The sequence below is a fragment of the Dermacentor andersoni genome, chromosome 1, assembly GCF_023375885.2.
Source record: "Dermacentor andersoni chromosome 1, qqDerAnde1_hic_scaffold, whole genome shotgun sequence".
NCBI classification, from domain to species: Eukaryota; Metazoa; Arthropoda; class Arachnida; order Ixodida; family Ixodidae; genus Dermacentor; species Dermacentor andersoni.
The window spans coordinates 414,693,708-414,712,005 of NC_092814.1; the positions used below are offsets into that span (position 1 = coordinate 414,693,708).

An 18,298-nucleotide genomic window follows, 5' to 3' on the forward strand; every position below is an offset into this window, starting at 1 on the left:
TTTCATTTCCATTAATTTATCGTTTCTTTATTTCATTTATTAAGTGCAAGTAATTTCCCCTATGTTGTTCTTGGTGTCAGTGTTCGTTGGCTTCCTGTAGTATGACTAATAAAAACCGGGCCCCTCAGTTAACCCCTTTTCTTCTCGTTTAAGCCATTAATCATGTTTTGTAGAGTGCAGTTGGCCTTGAATTTCTTAGCTGAAGCTGAGAACTTAAATTGTGGCTTCTGTGTTTTAGTGATACATATAAATCCATATTTTGCCATAACCTGTCCATTATAACCTGTCCGTTAGCTTAATGTGTTATTAAATGAGGAGCTTTAAGCTTATAGTCAAAATTTAGGCAATAATTACTCAATTGAAAATGCTCAGGCAACAACTGGCCTGGTTGATGAGCAACCTGAGAATCATGCTAGGCATGCTGAGGCAGGGATATACATTTTGGCTTTATGTTATGAAGTGCAATTTGAGACTGCTTGCAACAGAGGCAATAATATATAGCCATGACATTTCTCGGCATACAGTACAATGCTAAAACCAGTACCATGCTAATAATGCGAATAACCTGTAATTCCCCTCAAAGTAATGCTATTTTTCGTGAAAGGGAGCCGACTAGTATAGCAGCTGCAGTCACAGCAGTTTGTCCGCACGCAAGAAGATATCGCATGAAAAAAAAGCCCTCTTTGTGGCAGAATGCCGTAAGCACTGAACCACGGCAGCAAGTTGACCAATATTATCATGGCTTGACTCATCTGAAGAAAACGTTTCCACGATTAAAGATATCAAACCACACCCAAACATTGGAGCTTGCCCATCTGTGCCTCCATCTGTACAAAGGGTAGACAGGCAGATGCATTAACGTAAGGCTGTTAAAGCACCAGAATTCTTTAGACAAGGAATCTACAAACCTGGCAAAGCACTGGTTTGAATGCGAGTGTAAACCGTTCTTTGATGACAGAAAAATCCTGTTTGTCACAATGATAGCATTACCAGGGAAGTAGTGAAAGCATTTTGCATAATGAGAAAAGGTAATGGATGTGTTAGTCAGCCTTCCGTAACCTTATCTTTGAAGGAAATGGGCTTGCTTAACCGGGATGAACAACGGTGTTAATATCACCCACGATCACGAGGCAGTGTGTTAGCAATTACAACTGCTTTTATTCACATCGAGCATGCGCGCACGCTTGATGCAAGGCTTTAAAAAGCCATGGTGTTTTTCCCAAAAAACACAGTTGTAAGTCAGCGCCGTGTGTTTCCCATCCTCTATTCTATTGTCCGGTGCACGTCTTTAGCACTGTTTTTTAAACAATATGGGAAACCACCAACTCGCCCAATCTTCCGTTCTTCTTTAGATGTAGTACTTTTCTTCCAGGAATGAGAACCGGTCATCATTATCCTCTCTTTTTCTATGAAATGCTGGTAACTGAACTGTCAAGGGCATTGCATTTTTCATTTCTGGCTGTCAAAAATTGGGTACATGTTACGATCAAGGACTCATTAGAATCAAATACATACATTATTTTAATAAGAGTTTAAAGGCCATGTGGGAATCTGACTTTGAACCACAATACCTTATGTCAATACCTTGTGGCATTGACATAAATTAACTACATTCTGAAGCTTCTAAAGAATCTGATATGTTTTGCGAGGACTGTTGACGTCACCAATGGGATGGCCCCGCACGTGGAACGCTGTGAAGGTGCTACTTCTGTGCACGTGGAACGCTGTGAAGGTGCTACTTCTGTGCCAGCCCCACTCCCATTTTTTTTTTCTTTTGTCCCCTTACTTTCTCATGCATGCTATCAGAAACAAAGATTAACGCGTGTTTATGTCTGGAAACACTGTCATGCTTGGGCGTCGGTGTGCGGTACAACTCTATCCTTCGAAGCAAACGGTTGGCATCGTAGCCAACATGGCATTTTATTTGTATCCCCATGTGAGGCCCCAACAACCGTGGGTCAAGTTACTTAACAGCAGCGGATACAATGAATGTCCATGGGGAGATGCAGCCGTACTTGCTCACTTCATTTCCTGCTACCAGAAAGGAGTGTGGACTTCTGGTAGAAGCAGGCCTTGCAGAGGAGGCACTGTGGGCTCCCCTGGCATGGGTGTAACAAATCTCCATGCCTGCCTGACTCTCCTGCTTAGCATGGTGGCCCTTGCTAAAAAGGCTAGGGGTGTGGAAAGAAAATATGAACGTGACAAAAGAGGAGATCTTTCTATATATAGCAGGGGGAGCTTGGCCAATCTATGGATGTCTTCCTTCGTCACTGCATGCAGTGCTGTCACTCTCAGACCCATGAAATGGTCAGTTATGTCCATAATGGTGGACAATTTTGGCTTACAAAAAATCATCAGCCTGACTTGATGATGGCTGTGAGCACAATTAACATTTATACAGTTGATATGCTGCAATACGTGTGGCTAGCAGATGAAATCTGCCTCTGGCAACTGAACTTGCATACTCCCTCGTGTCACTGGTTTGTAAGCCCGAGTGGTGAGTGGTGGGATCATATAATTATTGGCTGCAATCATTGCTGCTGAAGTGATTGCAGCTACATCTTTGGTTGCACATTTTGAAGCAAAGCCAGGTCTGCTGACATTTAAAGGGTCCCTGGAACAGTTCAGACAAATTTTGCAGACATGTACGGTACAGGTACAATAAATCATTTGCATCACAATTTTTTGGAGAGTCTCATATCAAGAGAGCTACAGATGATTACAGGGTACCCTCCTCCATAGCCATGCATTTCCTCCAACTTTGTCGATCTGCGCTGCTTTCACTAGCTCTGCGTCATGGTGGGGCGTCGTGTGGTCTACTTCTGGTTGTCTTGAAGCCCGCGCATGAAGTGCATTTATCACTGCTTCAATGTTAGCTTGCACAAAATGAGATGTTTTGAAATATTGCATCTGCCACTTGCATGACTTTAGCAGTCTTTGTATCAGTCTTTGTATTTGTATCAGTTTAAGTTGTTACAAAAAATGTATTTTTCGACGGCATCCATTGCCGATTTTTATTCGACTCTGGCATCTTTGGACATGCGTCATGCTAACATACACACAAGAACTATTAATACTTGGAATATAACACGTTTTCGTACTAACTATAAATTACAAATGTTGTCTTACAACCTGCCCCATGTTCTAAACACATATAAACACACAATAGGATATACTAAAGCTTAGCTGCGGAAATATTTTGTTGACATGTGATTTTATGTCCTTTATGTTTTGCTTGATTATTCCTATTTTATTCTGAATATTGTATGACCATTTGAGCGCCTCTATGTTCGATTTTATTGTTTAATTTTTTTTTGCAATAGATTGTTACACTCTGTATGTATAACTGGTGAATGTTTTCTCTTTATTGACTATAACTATTGTATGTGTGTCTGATTTCTGTACCACTAGTGTGCTACTGCTTGTAGGGGTTTTCTGGACATAGTCAAGCTGCTCATGCAGCTTTTCGCCAGAAAACCCTCCAGTTAAACCTGGAAAATAAACTCACTCACTCACTCACTCACTCACTCACTCACTCACTCACTCACTCACTCACTCACTCACTCACTCACTCACTCACTCACTCACTCACTCACTCACTCACTCACTCACTCACTCACTCACTCACTCACTCACTCACTCACTCACTCACTCACTCACTCACTCACTCACTCACTCACTCACTCACTCACTCACTCACTCACTCACTCACTCACTCACTCACTCACTCACTCACTCACTCACTCACTCACTCACTCACTCACTCACTCACTCACTCACTCACTCACTCACTCACTCACTCACTCACTCACTCACTCACTCACTCACTCACTCACTCACTCACTCACTCACTCACTCACTCACTCACTCACTCACTCACTCACTCACTCACTCACTCACTCACTCACTCACTCACTCACTCACTCACTCACTCACTCACTCACTCACTCACTCACTCACTCACTCACTCACTCACTCACTCACTCACTCACTCACTCACTCACTCACTCACTCACTCACTCACTCACTCACTCACTCACTCACTCACTCACTCACTCACTCACTCACTCACTCACTCACTCACTCACTCACTCACTCACTCACTCACTCACTCACTCACTCACTCACTCACTCACTCACTCACTCACTCACTCACTCACTCACTCACTCACTCACTCACTCACTCACTCACTCACTCACTCACTCACTCACTCACTCACTCACTCACTCACTCACTCACTCACTCACTCACTCACTCACTCACTCACTCACTCACTCACTCACTCACTCACTCACTCACTCACTCACTCACTCACTCACTCACTCACTCACTCACTCACTCACTCACTCACTCACTCACTCACTCACTCACTCACTCACTCACTCACTCACTCACTCACTCACTCACTCACTCACTCACTCACTCACTCACTCACTCACTCACTCACTCACTCACTCACTCACTCACTCACTCACTCACTCACTCACTCACTCACTCACTCACTCACTCACTCACTCACTCACTCACTCACTCACTCACTCACTCACTCACTCACTCACTCACTCACTCACTCACTCACTCACTCACTCACTCACTCACTCACTCACTCACTCACTCACTCACTCACTCACTCACTCACTCACTCACTCACTCACTCACTCACTCACTCACTCACTCACTCACTCACTCACTCACTCACTCACTCACTCACTCACTCACTCACTCACTCACTCACTCACTCACTCACTCACTCACTCACTCACTCACTCACTCACTCACTCACTCACTCACTCACTCACTCATGTCTAAAATATGTACTAGTGTGATTTGCAATTTTTTACTACATCTGAGCAGTTGAGCTGCTAGTTGCCCATGAAAAACTCAAGGAGTGCAGGAACTATAATAAAAATACATTAGCATTATTATAGATGGAATTAGACCACTGAAACACTTTTCTAACACGATAAGAAAATTGTCACAATCTGTAAACCAAGCTGCCATGAACACACGAGCCGCACATTATTCTTCTACATGCAACAGGGAGCCCCATACTGCATAAAAGATTGCTTGCTCTCTCCTGGGGCTTTCAAGGTCCCCTCTATTATGCCTCACCTATGACATCATTGACCCGCATGGCATCCAATAGACGCCAGCCATTGGGCGATTGTGTGTGCGTGTGTGTGTGCGTGTGTGTGTGTGTGTTCGTGTGTGTGTGTGTGTTCGTGTGTGTGTGCGCGTGCAAGTGCATGTGGGCATGTTTTTATCAGCCATGCCACAACACTATTTCCATATTTCTAACCTGGTGGTATGATATTGCTTTCTTTAATAGAATGAGGAGCCTCTGCTTACACCTAACTTACTGCTTCACCTTGACACTAGCGATTACCAGCAGTACATAAAGTAGCCAATTTTAGCAGATTGATATTTTGCTTTGTTTCAAGGTCCCTAGTTGCACTTTGCTGCAAATTACATAGTGATTTCAGTCTCATGTCGTTGAGCCCTGATTTGATATTAGTAGCATTAAATGTTCATTTTATGTTCCGTGTATGACTTTTAAGACAATGTCTGGAAGAAATCATACAAATTACAGAAGTCATCGTCACATGAACACATGTGCATATAAATGATGATCACGGCAGCCGCCTTCTGATGGGGGCAAAATACAGAGACACTTGTATATTTAAATTTAGGTGCAGTTAAAGAGCCCCAGATGGTGAAAGTTAATTCAGTGTCCCCCACTTCAGCATGCCTCATAATCAGATAGGGGTTTTGGCTTATAAGAATGCATAATTCTTAAATAAATAGTAGGCAGTTAAATAAATTTAGTAAAATCAGAGGCATTGAGTGTGTTCCTAAGGTTGTCAACGAAGCTGGGATGATGAAGCTGATTACGAAGCTGGGAGCATGTTCAACAGCCTGATGATCATATGTAATAGACTAATTTTGCTCACTGGTTGCCTTGGACGGGTTTCCGTTTGTTAAGTCATAGAGATGTGTGATAGTTTCACAGTCTATTCTGATGTGTGGCAGTGCAATCGATACAGCATAGCTAAACAATTTTGAGCTCATCAGTGTTTGAAACAGTTAATGTCATGCTTTTTCTTCAACAAACATGTCAGTGCTGGTATTTCTAAAGTCGGTGCAGTGTGCATGTCCGTATGCTTCAGGCACTACATCTGAAGCAAGAAGTGATAACTTACAAGGGCTATATGCAAACAAAGCAAACACGAGTTAGGTTTTACAGCAGTGGTATTGTGCCTGGCTAGTATGGTGCTTCGGATAGAATGCTGGACAAGTTTGTATTCCATAACAACAAAAAATAGTGCGATGCACAAGAGACAGAGAAGGATGCATGACACGTACGCATGTGTAGTATGATGCTTTGTAAAGGAACCTACAAGTTATGCATAGTGTGGGGAACTTTAACGTTCTGACATTATATTTTCAACTCTCATTTTCGGCTCTGTTGCCTCCTCTGTTGCTACTCTGTTGAGGGCTGATGTAGCAGCATAGCAGATGACCGAGCAAGCAGGAGCGAATGTTAAGTCTCAATGTCAGGCTCGCACATGGCCACCTTCTGCATCATGTCATGACACATTAACCTCCCGAGACACTAAACCAAAAGTGGCTGTAAAAAAATTAATATAAAAATTCACACGGCCTCTTACATTACCCCTAAGACCACTTAAAGGTGAAAGCCCAAGTGCCGATGTATTAAAGACAGACACATGACCTACATGTCCCCCTTAATTCACTTAGTCATCCCTCTTAATTTCCTTAGTCATCCCTCTTAATTCACCTACTCATCCTCTTAATTCGATTAGTCATCCACCTGCATGTTCTTAATGTACTTTGCTTAGTCATCCCTCCTAATTTGCTTAGTCATCCCCCTGCATTTACTTAGTGTACCTTGCTTAGTCACCCCTCTTAATTCAAAAGGTCGAGGGTTTGGCTCTCACCCAAGGTGTGGGTTCGAGTGCCTTAATTAACATCAAAGTATGGGGGTTTGAGTGCCTTAATTATCTATCTCAGTTACCTGTGCCTTAATTACCACCAAAGATGGTGGGTTCGACTCCCACCAAAGGTTCATTATGCAAAAAAGAGGTGAAGCGTGCAGACAGGACACAACAGTAGAGAAGTGGACAACACGAATGCCGACTATCAACTGAAGGGAGCACTGAGGCGAAAAAAGAAAGAAGACACAAAACTCGTCTGCGCAAGCTCAGGAATGGTATCACCATGTGTCAGTCGGGTACATGTGCCGGTCTACGTGAGAGATAGCTGTTAAGGCACTTAATCTCTTCCTATTGTAAAGTAATCGAAGGCTGACTCACGCACGCACTTCCACCATTATAGATATGCCATGCCTCTACCATAAGAAGCGTATCTTCATTCTTATGCCTGTACAATATCGCGCATTCATCTAACTCTGGCATGCAGTTACAATCTTGGCAATGTAGGGAAAGATTTATTTATTTATTTATTTATTTATTTATTTATTTTACAATACTGCACGCCCTCGTCGGGCCCATGCAGGAGTGGTTACAACATGGAATACAGTACAAAAAAAAGAATAAAGTGAAACTAGTGTATCCAAAACAAAGAGCATTAGCACACACAAAAATGAACATACTCAATAAATATATACACTGTTTAAATGAGCCGTCCAGGAAGCAGGAGAAACAGCGTTTACCATTCGAATTCCAGATTCTCAATACTGTCAATAAATGCGTTGGCAAATGGGCAATTTACGGCTCTAGAGGGTAGTATGTTCCAATGGGAAATGGCGTGTGGGAATAAAGAGTACTTGTGAGTGTTATTATGGCTGGGATGGTGTCGTATTGATTTATTATGGTTGGTTCGGGCAGAAAGTCTGAATGGCGCTTGAATGTATGTTGCTTGTGGTATTCGATAGGAGCCGTGATAAAGTAAGTATAGAAATTTTAATCTGGAAATCATTCTGCGTTGAGCCAGTGATTGAACGCTAACCTTGACGCGCAGGTTCGTAATGCTCGTTTGACGTGAATATTGTGAATATATAAATCTCAATGCTAAGTTCTGTATGCGTTCTAGTTTCTCGGTTAAATACTTCTGGTGAAAATACTTCTGGTGCGGGGCCCAAATAATGTCAGCATACTCTAAAGCGGGTCTAATGAGGGTTCTGTATGCATTTAATTTAACACTAGGAGGTGTGTTTCTAAGTTTTCTTCTCAAGAAATGTAGTTTACCTAGGGCCTTGTCATATATGTTATTTATATGTGTTTCCCAATTAAGTAAGAGTGACCCAGTTTCCCAGTAAGAGTGACCCCGAGATATGTGACCTCCTCGTATTTTCTTAGTGGTATATTGTTTATTGTGTATGTAAACTGAAGCGCATTTTTCTTGTGTGTGAAGGAGATACTGGTAGTTTTTGATGCATTCAGTTTTATCCTCCAAATGTTGCACCAATTTTGTACAGCAGCTAACGAATCATTTAGTTTTACCTGATCCTCTCTGGTATTCACTGTTGTGTACACTACGCAATCATCGGCGAATAGGCGCATTTGAATAGGCGGCTGAACGCATGAACGAATATCATTGATGTAGATCAGAAATAGGAGGGGTGCAAGAACCGAGCCTTGTGGAACACCAGAAGAAACGTGGATGTAATCAGACGTAATATCATTCACAGCTACGCATTGCTTTCTGTTTTCGAGATAGTTCTTGATCCATGATACTGTTTTCTCGTGTACACCAATGGCAATTAGTTTAGTAATAAGATCTGGATGAGGAACAACATCAAAGGCCTTTGAAAAACCTAAGAAAACGGCATCTATTTAGCTTCTGTTATTTATTGCGGTAGCTACAGCATGGGTTAACTCAGCTGAGTAATAGTACTTAGACCTGAGCGGAATCCATGTTGCCAGCTGTATAGTAGGTTATTATTCTCTAAGTGCAATATTATGGCCTTATAAATAAATATGTTCGAACAATTTACTGGATGCACATGTTAATGAAACAGGTCTATAGTTACTTACGTCGAGTTTAGAGCCAGATTTGGGCACAGGTATTACTTTGGCCCTTCGCCAGTCGTCGGGTATCACTGAAGTTCCCAAAGATCGCCTGTAAATTACGTATAAGTATTTTGACGTCCAAACTGCATGTTTTTGCAAAAATGCATTTGATATAAGATCAGGGCCACAGGGTTTCCTTACATCCAGTTTTTGTAAGAGTCGAAAAATTCCTTGTTGGTCGATATCTATTTCAGGCATTGGATTCTCGAACTGATACCGTGGAGAGTGACCGTTAAAGGTAGTTCTGTTAAATACAGATTGAAAAAATTCATTAAATTTGCTTGCTATGACGTCAGGCTGAACAACCGTCTCGTTCGAAACAGTAATCTGCGATACGGTGTGCCGCTCCCTCGATAGGTAGCGCCAGAATTTTTGTGGTTTATTCGTCATGTAAGAAGGCAGAGTAACAGTGGAAAAACGCTCCTTGGCTATGTGGATCTTATCTTGTAATAAGTGTACGAGATCTTGAAGGTCACGTGTGGTTTTCTTTCTGCGCTTCCTTTTAATTTTTCGTTTTAAATGTATTATTTCGCACGATACCCAAGGATGTTCTCTGTTCACTCGTTTCTTTCTGGAGGGAATGTAGTTTTCTTCACAAAAGTGTACAATACGCTTAAAACGTAACCATAATTCATTTACGTCATGAAGTAGTGAAAACTGCAGAAAGCAGGCGTTTAAATATTCTGAGATAACATTGTCATCCGCTCTTGAGTAATCCCTGATAACAGCAATCGATGGCTCAACGCGTTCACGGTTTCCTAAAATTGGACAGGAGAATACGATCATTTTATTGTCCGAAATGCCATTTTCAACGTTTAATGTGTCATATTGAAATAGACTGCTTACGAACATCAGATCAAGCACAGAACATGACGGACCAGCTATTCTAGTCGGTTCGGAAACTAGCTGGTCTAGAGAGAAGGTAAATCGCACAAACTATAGTGATTCAGCACTTTTTGCGTCAGAGCTGTTGTGCGAAAGATTAGATCAATTGATTCCTGGTAAATTGAAAGCACCTGTGATGATAATATTGGAACGTGAATTAGTGTGTTGTGCAGTGTAATCGTGCATAACGTCTAGGTATTCAGGGGGCGCATTCGGAGGTCGGTATACGCCACCCAGAAATATGCTTTTTCCATTAAATGTAAGTTTACACCATACGCTTGCATGGTCAGGTACGCTGTTTAAAACTGTGAATTTTATGTTAGATTTAATTGCGACAGCTACACCTCCCCCCCGCAATTCTCTGTCTTTCCGTATGAGCCGATAAGAAGGTGGAAACACTTCGGAATCCTGGACGCTTTCGTGAAGCCAGGTTTCCGTGATGACTATAACGTGCGGTTGATGGGCTGCAACTATGCTTTCAAGTAGGCTGAACTTATTGACTACACTGCGCGCATTCAGTGATAACACTCTGATACATTTTGTACGTTGTTGTCGCGTGCCATCGCGAGCTGCTGGGCCAGCGTGTGCAGAAGTTATCGGTTTAGATAGTTCAATTCTTCAGTCCTCACACTCATTCCATATAAAGGTTTTGCCATTTATTTTTAGTTTATCAAATGCCAGAGATACCTTTGCCCCTTTCGCCTTGTCACTTACTGCAGAACGCCATAATTTAGCATGTGTGTTGCGTACTTTCTTTGAGAAATCTTTGGATATTGAAATCTGTGTGTTTTTCAGCTTGAAGCAGCTTGATAGTATTTTGTTTTTCTCAGCGAAGTTGAAGAGCCTGATAATAACGGGGCGTGTCCTTTGGCTTTGCTTTGTGCCGATTCTGTGAACTCGTTCTATTGAGTTAATTTCTATTCCTAGGATCTTCTTAAATATACCGTCTCATACTTCTTCTTCAAGTGTTTTAACATCTTCATCAGAGCTCTCTCGTAATCCATAAATTACTAGGTTATTCCGCCTACTTCTATTTTCTAAATCATCGACCTTCGATGCCAGAAATTCTACTTGTGGCATGGTAGATTTACAAGATTCCTTGCAGTGTACCATCTTGTCTTCGCATTCTTTCCATAATCCCCTTTCATCCTCAATAACTGTCATTCTTTCTTGCAAATCTGCAACTATTGTCTCCACGTGCTTGATATTTGAAGACAGTTGTTTCAGTGTTTTGTTCATTTCCTTTTGTTCTCTTAGAATACGTTTCATTAGTTCCCGCTGCGAACATTCATCTGAATCAAAGTCGGGGCCTGGATTTTGTTCAACGTCTCCGGATGTCAGTAACATTAAGCAGACAACATTAAAACAATCCCGCAAAATAGCAACACAGCATTGTGGACTTGGGAGCACCGTTAATGTTACATCGTTGTCTCTAATTGAAGAGACTAAATGCTTGTCACTAACCTGTGCGATCAGAAAAAATTTGATCAGCATCCGTGCTCGTTCGGTGCTTCCAAGTCCACTGTCCAGATTAGAAGGCGATCCACCGGTTAACGACCTTTTATGTTCCATTAGCCTCTGATTGATACACCGCCACATTTGCCCCTACGTAGAACTGGCCACAGCTAAGGGGAATATTATAAACCACACCCATACGACAGTCAGTAAACCTGTTGTTCTTATTGTGCTTCACTGGACAAATATCTGTTCTTTTTTTGCCTTTTACCTGCTCCTTTTTCCTCTGCACGGCAGCGCATATTTTACCTAGCTTATTGGGAGCAGTGAAAGCAACATTAACATCATATCTACTTGCAACTTTTTTAAGCCTGTGCAATACTGAATGAATGTATGGAATAGCCACTACTCTTTTTTTGCTATTACTGCTTTCTGTAATCACGTCCGTCCCCCTCGAAACTGACTTCTTTAGGCGTTCAGCCACAGTGGCCACTGCTACGCTAGGATAACCCGCTTCTTATGGGCGCCGGACCTGCGCATTAAAAGTGGCGCTCATTTTGTGCGTGCAGTATCTGGTGAGAGAAGACTTAAGGCAAGACATGGCAATTTCGTTTTTATTGCTTTGGAATGCTTGGATTGAAAGTTTAGCAACGGCTTCAAAGATCTTGGGGAGTACTGCCAACAAACGTGATTTTGTTCGAAGACCAAGGAAATGTCAAGAAACTGAATTACGCGTCGCTGAGGAAATTCCTTGGTAAACCTTAATCCTCCTCCATAAAATTTAAATTGCTCACTTACTGAGGTAGCAGCGGAATCGAATTCTTCCCTATTGCAGAAAATCAGGTAATCATCAACGTAATGAAATATCTTGATAACGCTATCACCTAAGGCTTTCTCTAAGCTGTTGTCAACCTTACTCAGGTAAATATCGCTAAGAATAGGGGCAACCTTTGAGCCAATACAAATACCTGATTTCTGCAGAAACACACCATCTCTCCACCCAATCAGCGTCGACTTTAAGTACATTGAAAGAATTTCTAGAAAAGCTCCCATGGAAACACCGCATCTGTCAAGCAAAGCAAACTCTTGCACTTGTTATTTAATGCACTCATTTACGGAATTTAGCAACTTGTCATGCGGCAAGGAGTAATACAGGTCTTCGATATACATACGAAAAGCTGTACAATCACCAGGATTTTCCTCTCTCAAATACTGAACTAGTGCCCGAGAATTATGCAAGCAAAAGGGGTTTGAAAAAACTAATGAAGCTAAGCAGTTCTGTAGGTAACTAGCGACACAGACCTGCCACGTCCCTTTCTCTGGCACTATAGCGCGAAAAGGAATTTATTGCTAATGGGTCTTCGCCGAGAAAAACAGTTCTAAGGTGAGGGATTTTGCTTTCTTGACATTGGAGACAACCCTATCACGATTATGTCTTGACAGGACGTCAACCGCACGTTGCTTAACTGCCGAAGGCTTAAGTTTTACTGGCTGTAAATTCTTTTCTATGGCTGAAATCTCCAGCTTTACTTACTTTACCGCCAGGTTTACTGACTTTACTGACTGAAGGTTTACTGACTGTCGTATGGGTGTGGTTTATAATATTCCCCTTAGCTGCGGCCAGTTCTACGTAGGGCAAATGGGATGGTGTATCAATCAGAGGCTAATGGAACATAAAAGGTCGTTAACCAGTGGATCGCCTTTTAATCTTTTCCTACATTGCCAAGATTGTAACTGCACGCCAGAGTTAGATGAATGCGCGATATTGTACAGGCATCTGAATGAAGATACGTGTCTTATGGTAGAGGCATGGCATATCTATAATGGTGGAAGTGCGTGCGTGAGTCAGTCTTTGATTACTTTACATAAGGAAGAGATTAAGTGCCTGACCAGTTATCTCTCACGTAGACCGGCACATGTACCCGACTGACACATGGAGATACCATTCCTGAGCTTGCGCAGATGAGTTTTGTGTCTTTCTTTTTTCACCTCAGTGCTCCCTTCAGTTGATAGTCGGCGTTTGTGTTGTCCACTTCTCTACTCTTGTGTCCTGTCTGCACGCCTCACCTCCTTTTTGCATAATGAATCCTTACCAACTAGCTCAGCTTTCTGTCATTCTAAGGGTGTGGATTCGAGTGCCTTTACTCTATCTTAATTAACTTCACCTTCATTAACACCAAAGGTGATGGGTTCGATTCCCAAAAACAACCGTGGTTCGACTCCCACCAAGGGTTGAGGGATTGTAGCCTTTTTGTACCTCTCGTGTCGTTGATGCGTTTTTGCTCAAGGTCGGCTTACCAGTGAGACATATAAGGCTTTCGCCTTAATAAATTATTTAGAGCGCTCTGAGGCTTGTAAGTTCTTTTTATTTTTTTTTCCTGGGGTTTAGAGTCCCCGCACTTTTATTTAATGCAAAAAATGAAGAGTCGAAAATGTTATTTCTGTACTCCTGGAAGATAAAACTGCAGACATAGCAGCCTTTGGATGGTACTCAAAACATAGGAATTGCACTCAAATAGAGCAAACAGAGGAAATAGCGTGTTTATGCCTGTCATAGGGGCAAGAAATTTGGTTCTAGCAACATGTGGCTGCCTCAAGTTACCCACTAGCATTGATCGCTACAGTAAGACATAATGGGAAAGTGCAGTTGCGCCAAGTGCACTGCTGTCTTCTGCCAAGTGTGCCTGTGTAGCATGTTCATACATTCCCTTGGATGAGGGGCACTTCGCTGACTGATTTTTCTTTTAGCGGGTGTAAAAATCAGCATTTTGTTCAGAATCTTGCATTTTGCAACAAATGAAACTTGAGCATATGTCCTGTGGTGAAATGCCACATTTTGGCACAGGGTAGCACTTGGTTTCAAGGATGCAGTGCTGGAAACAGCAAGGGTTTTTAGTTTCTGCAGTGTTCTGCTAAAAGAAGGTTAAATAATTAAACAGTTAATTACAAACCGTAGTGGCTTAGTGGCTATTAATTTTCACTGGTGGGCACAAGGTCATGGGTTTGATTTGCGGTCAAAGCCGCTGCATTTTAACGAGGGCAGAAGGGAAAAAAATGCTTGTGTGCCAAGTTTCCGGCTCACGTTAAAGAACCCCAGGTAGTCAGAAATAATCCAAAACCCTCCACAGCGGTGTCTGTTGTAGGTGCAATAAAGAGGCCCTGAAACACTTTTTGAACGAAGTAAGAAAACTTTGTGCATCTGTCGTAGAGGCTGCTGTGAACTTGAAGGCCAAATATATACTGCACTGCATTGTATGGCATACACTGCAGCGGGGAATTTACAATCTCATGTCGGACACAGCGAAAGGCCCTCACAGTGCCATCACATCAAAAGCTATTGGCTGATCACAAGAGCAGTAATTGCTAATTAAGTAAATGAAAAATATATATGTCTGCAATCTCAAAAAGACATCTTTGTACTGCACGTAGCGGCAGTACAGAGCTGTAGTAGCTGTAGTCTGCTGCGGCCGCCATGGCAAGCATGTTCACCACCCTCAACTTTTGGCTGGCGCTTTGCCCATTTGGCTTCTCTGCTGTGTAGCTCCCAGCACAGCTAGCAGAGATTAAAAGAGAGAAAGTTGGGTATTATTGCGATAACTTCGCTTACAGTTGAAGGATAGGAAAAAATTTTTTCGGCACAAGATTCGTGAGACGACACCCTTTGATAGTGAGGCCATTCTATGACTAGTTAGAAAAGTGTTTCAGGGCCCCTTTAAACACTGTCGATTGATTGAAAAGCATCTACAGGATGACAATTTTCAGTTGTGCTCCAACTCTGCCATTTGCGCCAACTGTGCAAAAGAGCGGTATTTTCGTGTTTTCACGGCAATGAAATGTTTTCAGTAGGGTTCCACGTAGTAGTTCTGCGGAAACCCGCAAGGTGGAGAGAAGTAATTATTATAGGTAATTATAATAATTCAGTAGGGTTATGCATCTGCAGTCAACAGCCGATGTTTTGGACATGCCCGATAATTAGGGCTCCTTCATTGCACCACCCCATAGAGTCATTGTATAAGCCCGCCTGAAATTTTGGACGCAAAAATACTTTGCCGTTCGATTTTCCAGACTTTTCGCCATGACCGTAGATTCGAAAGGGCATTGATCGAAGCCATCATTGCCGTCATTTAGTTTATCTCGCCATCTCGAACAGGCGCTCTCGCACGCAGATCTGCTGGTAGCCGTGGTGGTGTGATAGTCGTAGCCACCACCACAGCAACTCTAGGTCTAGCTACTTCGACGTTCACTACCAAGCTTCTTGCTGTTCGGTGCCGTGCTTTTCATTTAAAAAAAAAATTGCCGCTGTTAGCAAAGGCGCCGACTCAGCCTTTGTTATTCTCACCAATGGCTTCGAAGCTTGGAAAGCATGACGCGTTGCATAATACCGGTTCCCAAAAGTTAGCTTCGCCTCAATACAGCACTGTTACGTGGTGAAACACGCAAAGTGAAGTATACCAATTGTGGGAAGAGGCAATTGTCACGGGACACAGTATGTATTCCTTAATTACGCACGCGTGCACCTGCCGTCTTCTGTCACAGTATGAGCACCTATGTGCCTGATAAGTGTACTGGCATGCCTCCAGAGCTATTTTGGCTGCGCCTGTGGCGATTTGAGCCCTTGGGGGGGCAGTAAAAGGCATGCATTCTTTTTTTTCGGACTGCCCGAGTTTTTGTAGGTTTTCACAGCCTCTAGATAGACTGAAAAATCGGACATTGACTGTACTCAACTATACGAATCGATTTGTGAACATTCAAATAATTCAGTTCATGATTCGATTATCGATTCGATTATCTACTACTCTATTTTTCATATATATTTGGTGAAACACTCAGTTCGGGTTGATGCATTGCATGCAGCCTTAACACGGTGCTCAGTTGGTTTTGGGACAAAAGAAAATTTAATTCTGGAGTTTTTACATGGCGAAAGCACAATCTGATGTAGGCACGCTTGTCTTGGTGCAAGGGTCGTCCGGGTCATCAACTCAAAACGAAGCAATTCCTATACCTGACGCAGACAAAGGGAAGGCAACGAAAGCAGTGCCTTTGTGTGAAGGTATAGGACCGATTAGCCACTGGAAGGCATGCAGGTGGTATTGCATACGCGTGTTCATGCACGTGGATTCACGCATTTGTACATGCGGTTCGGAACTTTCGGTCAATCTGCGAACTTCTATGCGCAGTTGCAGTAGTTGCCAGCTTCAACAGTTAAAAACACGCATGCATCATCTCTGAACCAATTGCCAGTCAACTGCTCATTCAAACATATTATCGGCAAGCTTTCCGTGACGGCTTGTGGAAAGCTTGCTGGTCACATCGGCCAACAGCCAATTTTCGCAATGGCACACTGCCTTGTACGTTGGCTTGACCGGTAGTGCTTCGAAAGGTTGGTCAGGTATCTACGACAAAAGTTAATATTTTACACCAAATCGACTCGTATCTATGTGCAGAGACCACACGACACACAGGAAGCTGACAAACTGCCTCACAATGAAAGCAAGTGTACAGGATGGTGCAAACATTGTGCTCCAATGCCATCACCACCTTTGGAACACACCGTACAGAGGCATCTCATCTTGGTGCCGTTCATAGATGCATAGTCTCTTTTCAAGCTTCTAGCATTGTTATTGAGTGTAATACACATTTTGTCTAATGCGGTAAAGCACATCAAAACACATCTGTCATTTGGAAGGCACATAAGACATATGCCATCACTTTTTGTCTTGTGCCTGACAGCACAAATTGTTCTAGCTTATTTGTAATTTTATGTCTGTCTTGCGCCAAGGCGTATATCATTTTTTTTTGTTAGCCTAAAAAATTTTATTTGTTTACAAAATTCAGTTCTTTGTCTGCCCAAATGAAAATGTTTGCAACATACCGTGCATGGTGTACCGTCCGTTGGAAGGCATGTTTAATTGCTCGCTGTTGGCTTTGTGTCTTGCTTCACTGTTAAGCAGCACTTACTTTTTGCACAGTAATAACAAGTTTTGCCAAATGGCTATACATTACTGCTGTACTACTCCAAGTATTCCAAAAAGACAAATTTTTCTGCTCTGAAACTGCTCCAAAATGCTGGTGTGGCTGCTCCTAAACTGCTTCAGAACGATATTTTTCCTGCTCCAAAAATTGCTCCAAATCCTAAACTGGCTGGACCACCTCTGAATTTTGTTAAACCTTAATTAGCCCAAGGCAATAAAACTTGTTGCTGGGCTAGTTAGTTCATAATGCTTAGGAAAAAATACTGCACAGAACAGGCAAATTGGAGAAGGGAGAGACACACCAGTCCGTGTGTGTCCCTTCTCGAATTTGCCTGTGGTGCTGCATATACTGCATAGTGGTGAGGTCAGGGCTGTTCTTCATGAGCCTAACCTTGGAGGAAAAACCAGCCAATGTGTGCGTTTCATCCACTGTGTGTTTGTGCTTGGTCACATTTTTTGTCACTGCATCTATTTGTTGTGTAACCTGCAAAAAAAAATCTATGTTTAGTCACTGAAAAGTGGTTGATTACTTTAGCGTAAATGAAGGTACAGTTTGAGACAAACCTGGTTTATTGCGGTTGTTAGTTAGACTTTTTCCATCAGATCAAGTTTGGAGGAATTCAAAAACTGATTTTCTGACCTCACTTTCTCAAACTTTACATGAATTTCAGCTATTGCGTACATTCTCATCACACATTTCCTTTACAGTTTGCTAAAGGGGCACTAAAGAGAAAAATAATTTCAGCTACATTCGTAAATTACTCTTCTACAATGCCTCAAGAAGGCCACTCTTACTGTGAGAAGAGATTGAGAAGCCAGAAAATATGCAAGAACAAAAGAGCTGTGAAGTTCCCACATTAGCTTGCTGTTATTTTGACCACATTTGCTCAGGCCTGTTTAATTTTTTATCGGTAAAGATGGACTACATTGTA

General features: G+C 42.3%; 1 protein-coding gene across 3 annotated transcripts in view; it reads left to right on the forward strand.

The window, feature by feature from the left end:
* Nucleotides 1-18,298, forward strand: part of LOC126518482 (solute carrier family 53 member 1) — a 400,674-nt gene that overhangs the window by 293,841 nt on the left and 88,535 nt on the right. The window lies entirely within an intron of this gene.